This window comes from Suncus etruscus, chromosome X (genome assembly GCF_024139225.1).
Source record: "Suncus etruscus isolate mSunEtr1 chromosome X, mSunEtr1.pri.cur, whole genome shotgun sequence".
Classification (NCBI taxonomy): domain Eukaryota; kingdom Metazoa; phylum Chordata; class Mammalia; order Eulipotyphla; family Soricidae; genus Suncus; species Suncus etruscus.
The window spans coordinates 95,009,200-95,025,207 of NC_064868.1; the positions used below are offsets into that span (position 1 = coordinate 95,009,200).

The window sequence follows — 16,008 nt, forward strand, 5'->3', positions numbered from 1 at the left end:
ATTGACCAAGTTGTTCATCATATAGTTGTTTCAGTTATTCAATGTTCCAGCACCAATCCCATCACACTGTATACCCCACCCCTGTATACCGTTGTCTCTAGTTTCCCTTTCATCCCCACGCTTGTCCCCTAGTATGCACCAAATAATGTACTTTATCTGGATCATTACAACATATACTCAAACATAAAATTACTCATGCATGAATAATTCCCTTTGGGTGGGGGTTGCTCATGGGACATGCACGTTAGCATGCACCTTGGACATGCACGTTGGTCTGGCAAATGCACATTGGTTGTTTGAGGTGGCACATGCATGCTGGCTTTCCTAGGTTACACACATGTACCAAGAAAGGCCATTTTCGTGCTGTGTCTTAATCTATTTATCTCCAAAATGACTCCATAGCAGAGATACCAAGTAGAGTGTCCTAAACATCTGAGCTTCCAAGAGAGAGGAGGACTGTGCCCAAGGTGGCTTGTGTGTCAGCAGGAGACACAGGAAGCTGTTTGTGTCCCTGACATTTCTAGATGAAAAGGCATGGATAGGGCAGTCTCCAAGGGGCTGCTCATTTCTGTGTCTGCCCAGAGACTCGAGATGAGGCTATACCATCTGTCCCTCTCCACCAGGGCACAGGTAGGCAGCGAGTGAATAGTTTTGAGCTTAGGTGAGGCAGGCAGATCAGGAGGAAAGTGAAGTGAGTGAACTGTGCATCAGGGAAGAAGTGTGGACTCTCTAGATTGTGTAACTGGGGTGGACACATACACAGACCACGGGCAAAGAGCTCTGTCCTGCTGGTCACAAATGCTGGACACGGGATGTCTGGCTAGGAGCCAGTGTCCTGTTGGGGAATACAAGACTGTCTTTACACATGGGTGTCTTGAAAGATGCTAAGCCAAGCCTCGGCTGTGCTCAGAAAAGACTAGGAAAGCACAGGGAACCTGGAGCTTAGCTATGGTAGTGGCTTTGCTGCTAGAACTTTCTGTGGGAGGGGGCATTTGGAGCTTCTTGGTTCCCTACTCAGCCTTTTCCTCAAAGGCCTGTTGCAGTGACTGGAGTGATAGTACAGCAGGTAGGGTGTTGCTTGGTTGTACATGGCTGACTCATATTCAATCCCTGGCACTGGGTATGGTCTCCTGAACCCTCCAAGTGTGATCCCTGGAGCATGAGAATAGATGAGTGTGGCCCTCCCCCAAACCAAATCAAATTAAAACCTTTACTATGGGCAGTGCCCAGAAGAGGTGGCCACCCCACAGAGAAATGCATACACCAGCTCCTTGGCATGTGGCCAAGATGTTCCTCCCCTCTGCACGTGCCCATGCTTGTGTGTCAGCAGGAGACACAGGAAGCTGTTTGTGTCCCTGACATCTCTGGGTGAAAAGGCATGGATAGGGCAGTCTCCAAGGGGCTGCTCAGCTCTGTGTCTGCCCAGCGACTCGAGATGAGGCCATACAGTCTGTCCCTTTCCACCAGGGCACAAGGGATGAATTCGTACCCAACTCTGCTGAACACTGGGGTGCTGCCTCTCCCTGGTAGAGTGCCCTCCATCAGTCTTGCTGCACAGTTCGGAAAACTTGGGGTGTATGCAGATGTAAGCCATCAGGAGTGTAAGGATGTCCCAGGCCCTTAGATGTATGGCCCCGGGATGGAAGAACAATGCCATGCATACCTGCTAAAGAAAATTTTCATTGAAGTCTTGGGGGGACACCAAACTTTCCAGAGGTCAATTGGGGAGGGAAACATGAAGAGGAACTTTGCTGTACTTCCCAAAAAACAATTCTGAAAGAGGAAGTTAAGCCTATGGGGACTCATATTTCAAGTGAACTGCTCTTGTTTCCTGGAAACCGGGTGCATGGCCTTAAATCACATGGGGGCAGCTGGAGCCAGGGGCCCCTCATAGACTGCCAACTACTGGGCTCTAAGAGCAGAGAGAACCAGTCCATAGAGGCCACATCTGTGAGGCAGCGAGTCTTGGGGCTGTGAAACAGGAAGGTCATCACTGTGTGTCCCACATACACGCATGCAGAGGGTCAGTGTATGCTAGAAAGTGGCAAGTGTGTTAAGCAGACCAGTGTTGATTAGGGGAAGCCGCCACATTAGGGGAGCACACAATTGCCAGTTCAATTGCTGAAACTTTCCAGGAAGCAAGAATGGCCAAACTAAGCCAAAAGAATGTATCAGGACAAGTACAAAAGAAGGTATTCAGAGAGTTCCTTGGGGGATGAGCAGAGGGAGGACCAGGACCAGAAGCAGCGGGAGAGAGTCCTTCCCCTAATGCAATTGCTGACAAAGAAAGGAGAATTTGCCTGCACATTTTCTCCCACAGAGATCTCTCAAAGTCAGGGCCACTGCTAGCCTGTCTTACTGCATATTTCCCCCTCAACCCAAGAGTACAGGTGATGAGAAGCACACGGCAGAGTCAGAGCCTCTAGGCAAAGGGGTAGGCCCCATGCCACCCAGCTTCAGCATTTCTTGGAGCAGAAGCCAGGGACCAAAGCACCCCAAAAATGGCAGCAGGGGGAAGCTGTTCCCAGTGCAGTAGGGCTACAGCCAGAACACAGGCACTAAAAGTGTAGCTGGAGCAGTTCATGAAGGCTTTAGACTGGTGCCTTGGAATCTATCACATATTTCACCCTGAAGGTTTCTGTGGCCACAGAAATTAAGAACGCTGTGGGGAAGGTGACAGGGAAATGCCAGGAACAGCCACCTGGCCAGAATTCCCATGGTGCAAATATAAAGGGGCCAGGCCACTCTGTGCATCCAAGGCTAAACAAGAAGGAACAAGAAATGCTTCAGAAAAAGGACAAGGAGTAGAGCCTCCATGGTGAGCACCTTGGTTCCATCCCTGGCTGGCGTGATCCTGGCAGAACTGCCAGGAGAGATGCCCAAGAACCAGTGTGTGTGGTCCAAAACCTCACCCTAGTCATAATTAATGGAGGGCAAAGATGATTGGGGGCAGAGAATGATGCAGGGCATATCTGTAAGGACTGGGCATTGATTCCCACCACTAAATTCAAATAATTCATCATTAATGTTTTGCAAATGTGCTGGACTAAATTGGATTGGTTTTCTTTTGGGGCCACACTAGGTGGTGCTCAGGAGACCATCTGGGGTGCTGTGGATTGAAAGTATGTTGGAGTTGTGCAAAGCAGCACCCTCCCCACTATGCTATTGCTCAGGCCTTTGAACTCAATTTTGGAGCCTAGAATATTGCTCTTGTGAGTGATGATAAAAATTAAGTCCTGATCTGCAGCCAGGCTCAAAACTCAGGGCAGGGCAGAGAATTCAGAGGGAGACAGCACAGTGCTGCTTGGGACCTGGCGCTGCTTCCTGAGGGATTTCTAGGAACCTTCACTAAGCCCCGTCTCCACCTGCTTTCTGTGGCTGGTTTACGGGTGATTTTATTTAGACAAAATGATCTTGGAAAAGATTCCTCTCTGTGGGGCACAGTGTTAATCTCATTTGCAGCAAGGTGAAGCTGAGCTATGTGCAGCTCAGCAAGAGTCTGACCTTAAGCTGCAGGTCACGATTTGGAAGTGAACAGTGGAAACCTAAATTCTTAGGCTGCAGTCTGAACCTCTATGACTGAAGCTGTTGACAGTATTTACACATGGGATCTTCAACAAGTGATAAGGTGGGCCAGGGTAGGATAAGGTGGGAGTGGCGTCCTTCTAAACAGGGCACATGACCATCCTATCTGACTGCCACCTTAGTTAAGGACTCCAGTGCTCAAAACTAAGAACAGCCAGAGACCCAGTGTATGTGGCACTGTTCACAGAAGGTAGAAAGCGGGAGCAAATATATGAAGTAACCGCATTTGGACAAGAAAGCACTGTCTGACTGAGAAGAGAAATGAGAAACCCTGAGAAGTGAATTTGGAAACAACTTGTTGCCACTCAGATAGGGACAGAGCAGGGAGAGTTGAGACAGCCAAAGAAGTCTCTAAAAACACCACACTGTGCAGTCAGAGCCAAATTAGCTGGCAAGTAGAGGCCAATGATGTCCTACAAGCACTCATGGGAGCACATGGTGGGTCAAAGGTCACTTAAAGAGGCCAAACAAATGCTTGCACTAGAAGAACCACTGTCATGCAGTGACCTATTTTCCAAATGCAAAGAAGCAGAAAAAGGGTCTTGCAGTTGGAGAAAGAGTGTAGAGAACTAAGACTGACTGAAATGATGGACTAAGCAGATACAATTTTGCAAACTGCCATTTTACTGTTCAGGATGGAAAAGAAAACATGTCCATATGGGGGAAAGAAAGGGAGGACATAGGCAGAACAAGGTGAACAGTTATCCAGAAAGGGGCATGAGGCTCCCGGCTTACTCCCCAGTACTGTCACATATGCTAAGTGCCATCCCAACCTCTGCCAGTGGAATCACTGATTCCACAACAATAAAGAGAAGAGGAACATTTGAAAAATACAGTATCTAAAATGAAACAATCAAGCAATATATTGGACACCGAAGACATCGTCAGGGGAGCTATAGCACAGGAAGAAACAAATGGAGTCACCAGGAGCACACCAGATGACAGCCCTGGCCCTTGGCTCCAGGATCCAGAAATATGCACTGAACAGCATTATTGGCCAGCAGTCCTTCCCCACTTAGTTATCATTTAAGTTGAGTCACCACAATTCCACTCAATGTCCACCAGATTTTCGTCCACCAATCTTATTCTACACATTGGACACAGAGGAGGAATCATCTGACAGGTGTCTTTCTCCTCCTAAATGGTTGGACTTTGCACAGAAATGTGTATTTTCTCCAAATATCGCTGCACACTAACATGCCTGAGGCATTCCTACCTTTCCAGAGGTAGCGGGCCTTGAAGAAGAAAGAGAGCACTAGAAAGGGGTGCAGAGGCATAGCATGGATGGAACCTGTCCGAAAGAGAGTGCCTTCTGCATAACAACATCTGGAACCATTAGGAGACTGAACTGAAAAAAAATTCACAAATTATCCTAGAATGCACTCGAAGAACAAGAGCAGTCACCCTCCTGAAGCACTCTGTCAGGGACACCGTTTCACCAGTGAAGCCCCACCCTTGCACAGCTTGTGGGTCCCTAGACACATGAGGAAACAACAAGCAAGCATCTTTTGGCAAACCTAGACCTCTGCCAGCCTTCTAGCACCTAGAAAATGGTGGCACCCTCCCCATCCATGTGTGCGGTCCACATCTTGCTGCGATCCTTGCTACCATTCCCACCTTCAAAGCCGAAGCATGTTTGCTTGCTCCACTGGTAACAAAATGCTGGCAAGTTCTACTTTGGAAACATTCCCAAGAAACCACTTGTCTCCATGCGTTCCCCTACCAATTCCTTGCAGGCCATCAAGGTCTTCTCATTTCTTCTCATTGAGTCACACTCAACCGGCCTCAAAAACTAATGGTCAACAGCAGAGTTGACCTTTATTCTTTTTGGGGGGTGGGAGGGTCACACCTGACGGTGGTGCTCAGGGGTTACTTCCGACTCTACACTCAGAAATTGCTCCTGGGGGCTGGCGCGGTGGTGCCAGAGGTAAGGTGTCTGCCTTGCCAGAGCTAGCCTAGGACGGAACACGGTTCGATCCCCCAGCGTCCCATATGGTCCCCAAGCCAGGAACAACTTCTGAGCGCATAGCCAGGAGTAACCCCTGAGAGTCACGGGGTGTGGCCCAAAAACCAAAAAGAAAAAAGAAATCACTCCTGGCAGGCACAGGGGACCATATGAGACGCTGGGATTTGAACTACTGTCTGTCCTGGATTGGCTGCACACAAGGCAAACGCCCTACCACTGTGCTATTTCTCCAGTCCCCGAGTTGACCATTCAAAGCTCTTAGTCCCTTTGAATATGTCATAGCCTCCTGACTCTTACTACTAAGATATCAGCTCTTTCACCTGTGCAGAGAGCCCTGTCAGTCCATCCTGCTCTCGGCCACTCTGACCTTCCATGTGGGCATTCTCCGCCTGACTTGTGAGTCCTTTTCTAAGCTCATCTGGCATCACCAGAATTCACAACTTAGCTGGTCCCTCCTGAAGCTCCTCCTCTCTTTCCTCACGATTCTTTGGGGTGTATCTGTCCATCAGAGATCTTCCCAGAGGCCTTCTTACCTTCATCTCAGGAACTAAGGAGTGGTGGGACTGCACAGTGGGCTGCGTAGGGCCAAGGGTTAAAGCCAACTCTAGAGGAACAGAAATGTCACCCAGTTAACCATGAACTGCCTTCACCACAGATTTCTGTGCTGAGGAGCTGGGCTAGGATGGAGATATGCCTAGTCACACAGTTGGTCCTATTGCCTCTGGCAGGACTCGCTACCAGATCTATGTGAAGCCCAGAAAAGTTGTAGCTACATGCTGAAGACTGTTTTCCAACATCAGCTGGGCAGACCTAAGATGAGCTTCTGGTGGTGAACAATATAAGCTGTGTAGGTTGACACCTGCCATGGATAAGGCTGGGGGGTGAGCACTTCATTCTTGCACTGAATCCCCTTCCATAGACATGAAAAGCTGGTTGGGTTCTAGTCCATCATTACTAGCCATTGCCTTGGAAGCACCTCTTTGTATCATAGACACTGCTGACAGACACTGCTGTGAATCGAGAGACATCCTGAATATCCACAGCTGGTAAGAGGCACCTGATTTCAGCTGCTTTCTGGCAAGAGTCACTGCTGTCCCTTTGTTGCAGCAGAACTGGCCCCTGCCCCTCTGCAATGGTGAAATCCTGAAGCGATGAAGTCATTTCCTTTGCATGTGCACGGGATGGGTCAGCAACCTGCCTTTGGAACCAGCCTGCCCAGCTCTCCCCAATCAACAAACCAACATAAGTGGGAGCAAAGCACTTCGGAGTTTCACTGGCTGCATTGGGCTGTGGGTGTCTGCTCCTCACACATTCTTCAGAGCCCATTCGGGCTCCAAGGGCTCTGCTGCCAGTGGTGGTCAGCCTCCTGCTACCCTTCCTGCATTGAAGAACCTGTGATAAGCACCTCAGGCAACTTGGCCTGGACCAACCTTGAGAGGCTGTGGGATCATGTGGGAAGTGACGTGAGACAGGCCTTGGCAACATTCCACCTGAGAAGAGAAGAGCTATAATGGGACTGCTCTGAGTGCCAGCCACACTCTGGGAAGAATGGTCAAACCTAGAAACCAGCCATAGTCTCCAGCTCCCTCCCAGGGGCCTTAGTGTGTGCAGTCCACACCTACACAAGTAGGTCCCTGCAGTCCATCCAGCATCTCTTGAAGTCCTGGCATAATCTACATGTGAGATAGATAGTCTACACCACAGAGTTGGCAGAGGTCTGTACAGTTACTGCATCAGGAGATGAGAGCTGGAGCAGTGCCTGGATGTGACCAGCTATGAGACTGAGGCAGAAGGAGACAGTCCAGTCTCCCATTGTTTAATCACAACTTCATTAAACCTCAATTCTCTAAATCAGTTTAAGAAAAGGGATTTGAGGGGCCAAGAGGCAAGCAGGGCACTTGCCTGGAACACAACTGACTTGGGTTTAATCCCCAGCATCTGATATGATTCACAAGCTGTACAAGATTCACAGAGCCAGAAATAAACCCTGAGCACCGCCAGATGTGGCCCCACCGTCACCCCTCAATCAAAAAGCTCAAAAAATATATTTGATCCAACAAAGTCCAAAGAGTGCAGAGAGGAAAACAAAGAAAAGGTAGGACACACAGAACTGCCGTCCAGCCAAAGACTTCCCTAGAGACACGCAATGAATCTGAAGGTGATGCTCCTGGGAATGCAGGGAATCCCATGTCACTGGGCTGTGTGGAGGACATCTGGCAAGTAATGGGACACTGGACACCGGCCTGAACTTAGGTTTTCATAGTATTCTCAGGGACCAGGACCTATGACAGAATGGGCCAGGTGTACCCCTCCCCACTTCGAGTTGTACACAAAGCCTAAACACCAATGTAGAAACTAGACAAGTGGCTGCACTAGGAGACCCGATGGAGAGGGAAGAAGGAAAGGACAACCTGGTTCCTCGGTGGTGTGTGGCCATGAAGAGGAGGGCTGGGTCTGGCCTGAATCACATGCTCAGACACCCATTGAGGACAAGGGCAGAAGCAAGTCCTACCCAAGTCCCCAGTCTCATGAAGTGGCCAGAAAATATTATTTTCTTTGCCAAAAAAATGGGAGAGATACTCCCATTTCAGTGCTCATTTCACTAGAGAGAACAAATGTAAATTACCTGCAAGTGAAGTAAAGAGAAAACACCACTAAGGGGGAGGTGCTGTCCCCGTTCACATTGATTGGTTACTGGTTAGACATACTGAGACCGCAAGAGGCCTTGCAGCAGAGCACCTGGTATGGCCTTCCTGTCCCCTACACCTCGGTTGCTGATCCAGGAAAATGCATCCCCAGTGGGCCTCTCCTTCATGGGGGGGGGGAGTGGCTGGGACACCATCTTTGTGCATGCCAATGTGGGACCCTTGTGGGAGGGAAGATGGTGATTCCCTGAGCTCTGCTCAGCCAAACTCAGCTCCCACTCTGCAAAGTGATTTCTACTTGAAAACATACAGGAAGTTTGGGGTGTGTTGATGTGTTGCACCAGGTAAATATCATCAAAGCACCCGAATTCTGGTTAGTATTCTATTTTCAAGAGGGCCTCTTCTCCCCTCCTTCCATTTCCTTGCCAAGGCGACCACAAAAGCTATGGGATCTGGGGGCAGCAGGTCAGGAATTTCCAGGAGCAGGTTCGACTGCTCTTCTCTGTCCTGGCTCTGGGCCACTTGCCCTGGGATTGCTGGTGACCCTGTAGCCTGCTGGCCGGTAACCTTCTGCTCCCTGCTAGACAGAGCCGGGACTTGTCTCAGGCGTGGAATAATTTCCTGTCATTGTCCTGGAGATGGTTTGGCCCACAGGATCTGCTTCCATGGCTTGTCAACAGACGCAGAGCAACCCGGGGTCTCTGCAGACTGCTGGGCCTTGGAAGGAGGAATCCTGAGGAGGAATGTTCAGCAGAGATAAGTGTGCCACACTACATGACATGCACTTGACCTTCCGTATGTATTGTCAACCAAAGTGCCACTGACCACCCTGGCTAGTTGTCAATATTTTGGGGGTGGCAGAATCAGATGTGCGCCTCTTCTGAATCTGATGGGTAGGGCAACTGGTCATACCAACTCCAACTCAGGGCTGGCAGAGTTGATCCTGTGCTAAGTCCTAGGAGAGCAGCAGTAGACTAGAAAGCCAAAGCAGAGAACTGAGTTTGCAGGAAGGCTCCAGAAGGTGTCTACAGGGCACTGAGTAAAAACTGAGCTGATCTCACTAGACTTAGATCCTGAACAGGAGCCTCTTCTGAGCAGAAGGGCACTTGCTAAGGCATGAGCAACTGTGCAGTCTAAGGCACTTGCCTTACATGTGACTGACCTTGGTTTCATCCCTGACACTTCATAAGGTTTTCCAAGCACCAAGTGAAGGGTAGACCCGATAGCCCCTCCCAATGAGTACGGAACCCCAGAGCACTGTCAGAGGGGGTCCTGACACACATACAAGCACAGAGCCAGGAATAGTCCCTAAGCAGCACTAGGACCAAACAACTCCCCACGTGTCAGAGAAGAATCAGTGTTTGAGAAGAACCCCAGTGCTGGGCACAGATGCTGCAATGGTAGTGTACGTGGGCACACTGCATTGTGGCAAAAACGGGGAAGAATCATGTCCTCCATGGCCCACTGTTTCAGCTTACGCACAAATGTGGGGGTCCAGGGCTGTCTCCACAAGATGCTGCTCCCTAGGTGAGACACCCAAGCAGGGCTTTGTGAGAGAGGCTGTGCTTAGATGTGCTCAGCTTGCACTGTCTCTAGCTCAGGAGCCCAGGAGCTCCAAAAGGAGAAGAGAGAGGCCAAAGGAAGGGGCAATGCTGAGATAGGGTGCAGTGGAGTCCCAAAGTTCTACCACCAGCTCCGTGAGCAATGCTGGGTGTGGCCAGTAAAAAAATCAAGGGGAAAAGGTCTCAGAGAGGAAAAGCTACAGTATTATCTTAAAACGATGAGCTCAGAGCCATCTGGCAGGCGGGCTGCCTGCTCTTTCCCCCGAAGTCCATGGATTTGGAAAATGTTTGGAAAACCTGGACTTGTATGCATGGATACAAGGGTCTGAGAATGTAGAGAGTGTGGAAACTGTCCAGAATGTCTTGACCTTGCCTGTGTCTACACAGCTCCATGTGTCTTGCTAAGGGACTGATAAATCTCTAGCTCATTCCATGTGTAATTAAAGCCAATTCTGCCTGGATTTCAGATACACTTTTCAGTCTGGAAAGTCTGACGGCACAGGCAAAACAAAGTGGCCTACCTAGCCCTAGCTGGGAAAACTTTTTGGCTACATGGCCCTATGGCCAAAACCCATCAAGAGAAATGGCCAGGATGGTAGATTCCTACAATGACAAATGGGTGAGGGCAGTGTAGGTGGTAAGGAAGAAGGGGAGAGAAGAAGGGAGCAGAGTCTGAAGAGGAGCCCAGGGGTTCCAGGGCTTATTTCCACAGAAAAGTAAAGGAAAAGGGGAAGGGAAGGGAAGGGAAGGGAAGGGGAAAGGAACTGGAAGGGGAAAGAGAAGGGAAGGGAAAGGGGAATGGGAAGGGAAGGGAAAGGGGAAAGGGAAGGCAAGGGAAAGGGGAAAGGGAAGGGAAGGGAAGGGAAGGGAAGGGAAGGGAAGGGAAGGGAAGAGGGAAGAGGAGGAAAGGGGAGGAAACAGAAGAAGAGGAAAGGAAAGGGGAGGAAAGGAAAGGGGAGAAAAAGGAAGGGAAGGAAAGAAAAGGAAAGGGCTTTGTTCCATCCATCTCATTACTTGCTTGGCTCTGGGCACATCCATCTGCTTGAAGAAAGAATCCTCCATTGTTTATAGTTCAAGGCAAACTCCCTTGGCCTCCTCCCTGCTGACCCCAACGCCCTTCCTCTCCCCCAGGAACACACGTGCAAGGCAGCGTTTCTGTGTGTCTGCGCACATATGTGAGCACCAGCCAGCTGAGCACTCCCTTCCGAGGCAAGGATTCACACTCTGCTTGCTCTACTCCCGCCACATTAGGGGCTTTCCAGGGGTCCCTTTTTGCTTTGGTCTCCCATGAGGGAGATGATGCTCATGGAGCTGTTCTGACACCACCACCACCACCACCCGTTATATTTTTTACATTCTTTGTGCTAACTTCCATAAAGGGAATTCTGCAAAAACCTAAAATATTTTCTGTCTCAGAAAGCTCTTTCAAAGATTTGGAAGTCACATAGGCCAAAGCCAAAGTACATCTCATGTCTATCGGAATGTGTGAGAAGTCAAGCAGAACTCTCATTGCTTTTGTGGCCTGTGTGTCTTGTCAAAGGCTATCCCTGTGCAGTGCTCACCCTTCACTTCTTCACACAGCTCAAGGAGATAATGCAAGGTTTTCATATTTTTCATGTCCCAAAGGTCTAAAATAGTGCTTTAGTCCTTTGGGAGCTGCTGAATCTGTTAAAGGACAGAGTAGCCCAGTCCATCCAGAAACCAGGAAAGGTATTTGGCTTTCAGGGGGCCACAGTCTGCACTTTCCTTTTCAGTTTTCCCCTCTGCTGTCTTGTTCTGAGGTTTTTCCACACCAGCATCAGATAAGAGATGCAGCTTCCTCAAGGGTACTTTGTGCCCGGTCTTTGCCTGCAGCCTCCGTGGAGCTGTTTCTGGTCTCTGTGCAGAGTGGCTGGTTCGTCTGTTGTGGTCGTCTCTGCCTGACTTGGTCTCAGGGGTATGGAGAAGCCTGCCTGTTCCCAGTGTCTAAGTAATTTCGAGAGGATGTGAACCATGGCTGGTCACATTCACAGAATGGCAGGTGCAGAAGCCTCAGAGGTGAGCAAAGGACCATCCATTTCCTTACTTTCAGGTTTATTTTCTAACTTTGTTTGGGATAACAGTTCCAGGCCATAGCCTTTGAAAAGCACATCCCATTGGGCAAGGTAGTGTGGTTCCTGTTTCCACTTGGTGTGAAAGTGTGGTAGGGTAAAGTGTGCTCTTCAGGTCCAAGACCCACAAGCAGACTGCCTGCCAGCTGACAAACTCCAAAACAAGCATGGAAAGGAGGCCAGAGAAGGCAGGGCCTCCCACTCCCGTTGTAGACCAGCAGCTGCCTTTGAGCAAGAGGAGCAAGGTCCTCTCCCTTAGTGTCCATGGAGGCCACCTAAGTCTAGGTCCCCCGAGGGAAAGTGTCTAGTGACAAGCTTTGCTGGGTTTGGGGGTGAAAGGAGCAAAAACCAACAGCACAGTGGTCAGAGGCAGGAGGGGGAGCTGGCGCCCAAACACTCTGCAGGTGGGGGCAACTTGGCAGGCAGGCGGGGTGCTTTGAAGCCCTGGGGCAGGCGCCCAGTGTGATGACACTGCAAGCAGAAGGGTGGGGGAGGGGATGACATGGGGCGCCTGGGCTCTGAACAGGGAAGGGGACAGACTAGTAAACAGAGGGGGTGCTTGGCAAGGGAAGGAAATGCACTTTGATCCCTGTTTCCACGCCAATGTCCGCCCTCAGCTACTGAGACACAGATGTGGCGCCACCCTCGCCAGGCCTCCCAGCATGCCATGGGGCTGAGAACTGAAGTGGAGGGGAAGCCCCCAAAAGTTTCCAGGACTTGCCTTCTCTGAAACGATAACAAATATTGGTCTATACCAGTTTCCTCCCGTCTTGTCGGACATGAATGTAATTGTTGGAAGGTAAAAATCACAGAAACCAGGAAGAAATGAACCCCTCAATATCACCCCAGGAAGGACGACATGGGGAGAGACAAGCTGGCCAAACTCATGCACAGTAAGATCCATAACAAGCCCCTGTAATGGGAAGGGACACATGCAAGTGAGGAAGCATTTCACAGAAGGAACCCTGGTGGATCATCAGTGACAAGATATTGGGGCGTGACAGCAGCATTCCTCGGAGTGACTGAAAATCAGGAAGAAAGCACATCAACCCAAAGGCGGAAGAATCCCAGCATTAGGAGAAACTACCGCCTAGTCAGCACCAATCTCTTAGTCTTGGTTTGTGATTCTGCAAGTACTATTTCTCTGAGTGCATTACAAGGCTACTCGTGTGGGACGTGAACAGAAAGCTAATGATCTTCAAGTACAGACCCATTCTTTGCCTGGCTCCCCCTTCAGGAGGTATTGTATCCTTGCATCTAGGCTCTGTGTCTCCTGATAAACAGCGTATAGATGAATTTGAATCATGCCATTGCTGTGCTCCTGCGGTTCCCACAGGCCTTCCCTAAAGCAAGAAGTCATGATCCAAGCCCAGTTCTAAAAACCCCTGTGGCCTGCACCCTCACTCCCTGGGATTCCACTGAGCTCTCTGGCCCAGAACACTGCTGCTTTGGTAACTCTGCCCTGGGCATCTTGGCTTCTAGGGAAAGGCACACATTTCCCAGCCCGGGTCCTACTTCTGAGTCAGGAGTGGTCCTACCTATGGAAAAGAAGCATCTTTCCATGCCTTCATCATACCTGCCCAAAACTCTCAGGCAACCCTCTGAGCACTCGGGAAGGGCTTCACAGGTAAGAACTCAATTTTTGGGACAAGTATGCTCAGCAGAACAAAGGTCAGTCCTGGCACAGGCCAGTTGTATAGCGGGGAGGGTGTTTGCCTTGCAAGCAGCTGGGCTTGGTTTGATTCCCAGCACCCCAGAAGGTCCCTGAAGCTCTGCCAGGAGTAACCCAAGTATCACCTGGTGTGGCCCCAAGATAAAACGAAATAAAAAGCCTGGCAGAAGACTGCGTGGGATGAGGGGGATAAAGGCACCATCTGTCACCCTTAACAAAATTTCTGAAGTCCTGGCTGCTGGACACACTTGCAGACAGATTACTTTGCAGACCTTCAGCTGACAAAGGAGGCAGATTCAGGCTGCAACTGTGAGCCTGTCTCTCCCGGATGGGGGCCCAGGGTTGCCAGTTCCGTGAGTCAAACAAGCTGCTCCAGTGCATGTAAGGTGCGAGTTTTCCCTGAGCTTTCAGTAGTGGTTATGTCGGTGCTATTCTTTTTTGTTGTTTTTTGTTTGTTGTTTTGGGCCATACCCAGTGACACTCAGGGGTTTCTCCTGGCTAGGCACTCAGAAATCATTCCTGGCTTGGGGGACCATATGGGATGCCAGGGGATCAAACCTCAGTCCATCCTAGGCTAGTGCCAGCAAGGCAGATGCCTTACCACCCCGCACCATTGCTCTGGCCCCTGGGTGCTACTCTTCTGAAGCTTCCAGATTCCTGGAAGAGTTCTTTCATTTGCTCTGGGGGCACATCCAGGGCTCTGCAGGAGGGGAATCAAGAGGTGGAAGACCCATAAGGTGCTTGAGAGCTCTAATTATTCCAGCAGTGGGTGTGGGAGTGAGAGTGTAGCTAGCACTGAGTTTTCAGCTGTTGGCACCCCCTTACTTTCCCACATCACTGCTGCCCTTCTGCTACCTCGTGGACCGCATCTTCTCCAAGAATCTCACCCACTTCGAAACCCAAGACCCCATTTGCCTTGGTCCAACTTTCAAGCCCCAGACAAAAGCCCCCAGTGACTGCTGCATGTTCCCCCACTGCTGCTCTCCGTGGGCTGGGCCTAGGTATGCCATACCTGGGTCTTCTCTCCCACATTCTCACTCAGGGGCCTGCAAGAGCATCAGCGTCCAGAGGACTCTGAACAGGGCTGAACACATGGTTCAAAAGTCAAGAGAGGGCTGAGGCCCTGTGCTCCATCCCAGGCACCACATGGCAAAACCAGAAAACCAAACTCAAAGATGTGCCAGGCAGCCTGTGAGACCAAGTGCCCTGCAATGCAGGCCCTGTGAAGGTGGCATGCTGGACCGGGCTGAAAGCAAAGCAAACAGCAGAGGCGGCTGCAACTGCAGCACAGGGAAGGAAAGAACTCAGCAAAAGTACGGGGGGCGGGGTGGGGAGCCAAGTGCACTTGACAGGAAGCTCAGGGTGAGTCAGCTGGGCTGTGGCTGCCAGATCCTAATGGGATCTCCAGCTGCTGCACGCCCCGGCAGGGGAGGGGCCCTCCACTCCACTGCTCACTGTCCCCACAGAGGCAGGGGCATGAGGCAGGCGGGGCTGGGGACTCTTGAAGGGTGGCTGACAAACGGACCACGAAGCTTGAGGGTCTGTCAGGTTTTCCAGGTGTGCAGGAATGAGAGCAACTCTGAAGAGGTCACACAGTGCTCAGGAGGCTTGTTATGTAACTGGCTTCCTGTCACTGGAAGTGTCCAGATAACAAATGACTGGTCAAAACCCTAGCCAACATTTAATTCGATTACCATTAACATCCTGTCAAATCACTAATGTGCACAGGGCTGCACTGCAACTGGGCTTGCCTTTTTTCACATAGACCTTGCAATGAAGCAGTCAGCAAGGTCCCTACATTCATCTAAAGTCATTCTCATATTGGTCCTGTCTGTCTGGTCCGTTTCTAAAATCCCTTTGTCTTCCAGTCTTCCTAGACTGATCACCAGTCCTGCCAGCTTGATTTGCACAATGGCTTGTATACCCTCTGCAACAGTTCTTTAGCCACCACATGATGCACCCAGTACAGATCAGGGCTTGGAGATTCTCTGTGCTTGCCACCACTAAAGGGTAATCACTGGTATTTGATGCACTGTCCTTCTAGGTTTCATTCATCAAATCAAGGAATTGCTTAAGCAGAATTGAAGCCTCAGAACTGAAATGGAGACTTTTTTCAAGGTGTTTAGATGATCTCTTGACACCCACTGAGAGACAAAGGAAGTAGTTAGCATACTGGGAATGAAGGCTCAGGTCACCTCACCAGCCCAAGAACACTAATCAGCTGACGTATGGGCTGGGCAAAAGGTAAATATGAATCCAGAACTATTATCCGTAGGCTCCACCTTGCTCTGAGAATTCAGAACATTTCTTTGTCCTTTCTCTCCTATTATTTATTTCTAGGATGTATGGGAAAGGAAACTTACAGTTTAGTGAATATCTCACATAATCTGATGCTGGCTCAAGAGAGTACCAGTGGAACTATCAAACTGTCAGGCAATCCTCATCCGCTGTGAACAAGAAAGGAGGAACGGGCAGTAATAGCAGCCGA

General features: G+C 50.1%; 1 protein-coding gene across 1 annotated transcript in view; it reads right to left on the reverse strand.

Moving 5' to 3' along the window:
- GAB3 (GRB2 associated binding protein 3) overlaps positions 1-16,008 on the reverse strand; it is an 80,492-nt gene that overhangs the window by 32,629 nt on the left and 31,855 nt on the right. The gene's annotated exons all lie outside the window — the stretch shown is intronic.